Source organism: Moschus berezovskii, chromosome 18 (genome assembly GCF_049115385.1).
Source record: "Moschus berezovskii isolate FMDL1 chromosome 18, NW_MosBer_1.0, whole genome shotgun sequence".
NCBI lineage: Eukaryota > Metazoa > Chordata > Mammalia > Artiodactyla > Moschidae > Moschus > Moschus berezovskii.
The window spans coordinates 16,041,009-16,045,009 of record NC_142477.1 but is presented as its reverse complement, the minus strand read 5'-3'; the positions used below and the strand labels follow the sequence as shown (position 1 = coordinate 16,045,009).

The following is a 4,001-nucleotide window of genomic DNA, read 5'->3' as shown; positions in this document are numbered from 1 at the left end:
AAATAAAAAATATAGTTCAACATCTGCTGAAAATGGCCCTGCAGTGTCCTCCCTCAGAGAAGTCAGAAATATTTTAACACAGAGCTGGCTTTAAACTTGGAGCCAGGCTGGAGGACTACTTTTGCAGGTGAGACCAAGCCAATGTATATCTATCTATGCCTGCCCTGCCCTGAGGTAGGAGAGTTAAAAATGAACATTTGCACTGTTGTCAAAGGTCCTTGCTTAATATGCTGCCCCATTCATTTGTTTCTATTTATTTAAACTGTTTAAAGGACCTCCCTGGTGTCTCGGGGCTAAAGAATCTGCCTGCCCAATACAGGAGATGTGGATTCCATCCCTGGGTCTGGAAGATCCCCTGGAGGAAGAGATGGCAACCCATTCCAGTATCCTTGCCTGAGAAATCCCATGGACAGAGAAGCCTGGTGGGCTACAGTCCATGGGGCTGCAAAAGAGTCTGATGAAACTGACCATGGCAAACCTGTTTAAACTTTCCTCCTTTGCTCTTACTTCAAATTATATTAACTTCCTCCAAAGAATACTAGAGAATAGCCCGGGATAAATATTCAGGTCATTTAACTTTGTTGGATAATCTCTTTTAACACAAAAGAGCAACTCTTTCTGAGAATCACAAGCCCCTCAAAGCCCTCTGATGACAATTTCCTGGACGGCTCTCATGCCTGTCTGTGTCTCGGAAACCAGCGCCGGGGGAGGGGGAGAGTAGAGAAGCTCATAACCACAGTCAATCTGGGATCCACAGGGTCAGGGATGGTGCGCTGTGGCATTATTTGGAAGCGCGTTTGCCCTGGTCCCCGGGCACAGTGCTCTGTGCGTCTTAAGTCTTGTAATTGCAATAGGGCTGGCTGGGTCCAGTCATGACTTTTGAAAGAGAGGACGCGGGTGAAGGCCCAGAGGACCTCCTGGGCACAAGTCAAGGGTCTTGTTCTCTAACAAGACTTTCACTGTTCACTGCGATGATTTCTACTTGCTGTATTTCACAGCAACAGAGGTACAGAGAAGTCCCCAAGGAGTCAATCAGCTGTCAAACCAGGAGGTGACACAGAAAAACAAGCTGAAAATGAAGAGAACGATGCAGGGGGTTATAGGGAAACTTTGGGGGAAGCAACCGGTAAGGGTTTTCATCTTAGACTGGGAGGTGGGGGGGGGGGCGAGGAGGAGGAAGACGAGGTGGCCGAAGTGCCGAAGTTGGAACAAAGAGGGAGCGCCGACGGAAGAGGAGGGAGGAGGGGAGTTTAGCATTACGATCTATTCAAGTTCCAGACTAGACAAGTCTCTCTAGCAGGAAGTTACATACATTCCAGGTTCCAAATCAAAGGGATTTCATTTAAGGACAAAGTCTTTCCACCCGCGAACAGCGTGTTTCATCAAGGCACTGGCAGTGACGGGAAGACGGGGCAGACGCCGGGGGACAGCGGAGGTGGCTGACCTGGCGATGTTTGCTCTGGAGCCACAGGATTCGAGAGACTCCATCTCCACCCAGCTCAGGCAGTCAGCCTGCCGCCGGCCCCAACGCACACACCTGCTCCCTTAGAACCCCTTCATCCCTGCCCTTTGTTTGGCACGCTGACATCTGCCACACAATAAACTGTCAGCATGTTGCACGTACATGAAGGAACCGGCCCTTTGAGCATCGGGCCAACCCGGAGTTCCAGGCCTTCCTCGGGTCCCTTCCAGCTTGCGCCGGGTTCGCGAGCATCCACCCAGCTGAGGGCCGGGGTGTGCGTTCCCAAGGATGCTCGGCCCTCTCCCAACCCGCGGCCTCCTCCCCTCTCCCCCGCTGCTGCCGCGAAAACCAGGAGAAGTGGAATGCGCAGGGCGAAGCGCGGCGCTCCGGCGGCGGCACTGGGCATGCTCGGCACCCGGGGCAGGTCCGGGCGGCGGGGCTGACGCTGCCTCCCGAGCCGGGCGCCCGAGCCGGCCGCCGAGGCATAGGTGGAGGCTGAGGCTGCCGCGCGCCGCGGGAGGAGCCTCGCCCTCGGCGGCGGCGGCGGCGGCACAGGTGGCGCGGGCCGCGCGCGGGGCGCAGCACGGGAGCGCTCGGCGCCGGGCGCCGCGGCGGCCCCAGGCTCGCGCCCGCGGCGGCAACCGGCCGAGCGGAGCGGCGGGCGCGGCGGCGGCTGCGGCTCTCCCGGCCCGGCCGGCGGCGCCCGGAGCCCGCAGCGGCCCGCGGGAGCCCGCAGGAGCCCGCAGCAGCCCCGAGCCCGCGGAGCCCGCGGAGCCGGGCAGGGGGCGCTGCGCGCGCTGCGCTCGGAGGGGCCGCCGGGCCGGGCGCCGCGCACTCGCGTCGGGGAGCCGCCTCTCCCCCGCGGCGCTCGCCCCTGCTCCCCGCCGGCATCACTTGTCCCGCGGCCGCGCTCAGACAACAAAAGCGGAAGATGCTGCAGTTGGGCAAGGTCAGGACCTTGCCCTGAAGCCGGGCGGCGGCGCGCACGCCTCTCCCCGGACTGAGGAGCTGTCGCTGGCGGCGGGTGCATGTTCGCGAGGAGGCAATCCGGCGCCGCGCCGTTCGGTGAGTTGCCTTGGCCGGGCGGCTGGGGCCACGCGCATCCCGCCCGGCGTCGTGCTCCTCCTCGCCGCTGGTGGGGGTTGCTCCTCGGCGGCTCCTGGCCGGGGGACGACCGCGATCGCGCCGGGTCCCCTCGCTCGGAAGACGGCCGAGCCTGGAGCTGGGGGCCGGGTTAGTGCCTTTCTCGGAGCGGTTACCCAGTGGCTTCTCTGCGTGCTCCCCTCCCCGCCACCCATCTCTCCCCGAGGAGGCGTATATAGGGCAACACCAACAATACTGCTCCCCGCCACCCTCCCGAACCTTCCCGTGGCATTCATGACGTCCCTAATATACGGGAGAAGACGGGTGGGGGTGGGGAGGACTCCCCTCCAGTCTTTTGCCCTTATGTTCAATGTCATTACGATGTTTGGCTAGAACAAAATGGAAATACTTAGTCATATGCGTCCATGGCTGTTTCTCCCGTCTCCCGCTGCTTGCCAGACCCAGAGCCCCTTGGGTCTATATTTAGCTGTTTCAGAGGCAGCGTTTTCAGCTCGATCCCCAGGTTTCGGGGGCTTCTGCGTCCTGACAATAGATAGCGAAGCTCCGGGAAGCGCCGCCTGAAACCCAGGTTCGGAACGGCTGTGCGTGTGAGTGGGAGGCTGCGCGGCGATATTTGGGTGATCGGTAATTAATGGCCGAAAGCACAGCTGCTTTCCTTGTTCGCCGACCTTTCTCTCATTCTGGTGTGTAATGTATTTCCATCGATGGCTGCTCAACTGGTTCCAGCCACTACGTTCAGAATTAAGTCGCTAGAGAGGTGGTGCAGCCTCCCTGGTCTGTGTGGTAGGAAAACAGTCTGAGAGGTTTTGGGGTGTGTGTGTGGTTCCCACCAAGAATAGTTACTTTTGAAAATGCCTAAAGTTGTGTTTTCCCTGCAAATGTTGGGGATAGGGAAGAGTGTGGGGGAAAAGACCGGCGCGTTGTTATTCCACGGTGTGTCGCCCCCTCCCCCGAACTGATCTGTTTCGCTTTGACTCTGAAAGGTGTTTTTAACATTCATGCCTGTTGTTACCAAGAGGATATGTTGGTTTAGAGAAGCGTTGCCTCCTAACCATGGTATCAGGCCTGATCTGTATCTGTTTTCACTTTTGGGAACTAGGTGATGAATATTTGAGATGCTTCCTTGCAATTTTCTGCAACGACTTAAATAGGGAGGTGCTCAAACTACCTAAGAGTTATCTCATTGTGCACCCTTCCATCAGCAGCTTTAAACTAGCATCAGCTACTTAGGGTAGTTCAGTTCATCTCTTCACCAGCAGGACTAAGAGGCTTTAGAGCTGCGCCACTTTTAAAATCCTACGGAAAAAGTGGTGGATATGACTCATATCGAATTACAGGAGTGCACCTGTGTCTGGTTTGGGGAGCTGGCTCTATGAGAAGTATGGCAGATAGGGGCAGGCATCCTCTAATATGGACTGGATGCTCTAAAGCACGG

General features: G+C 57.6%; 1 pseudogene; it reads right to left on the bottom strand.

Annotated features, from left to right (window-relative positions):
* Window positions 1-1,545: 1,545 nt before the first annotated feature.
* LOC148774955 (uncharacterized) lies at window positions 1,546-3,566 on the bottom strand (annotated as a pseudogene).
* Between the last annotated feature and the right edge of the window lie 435 nt (window positions 3,567-4,001).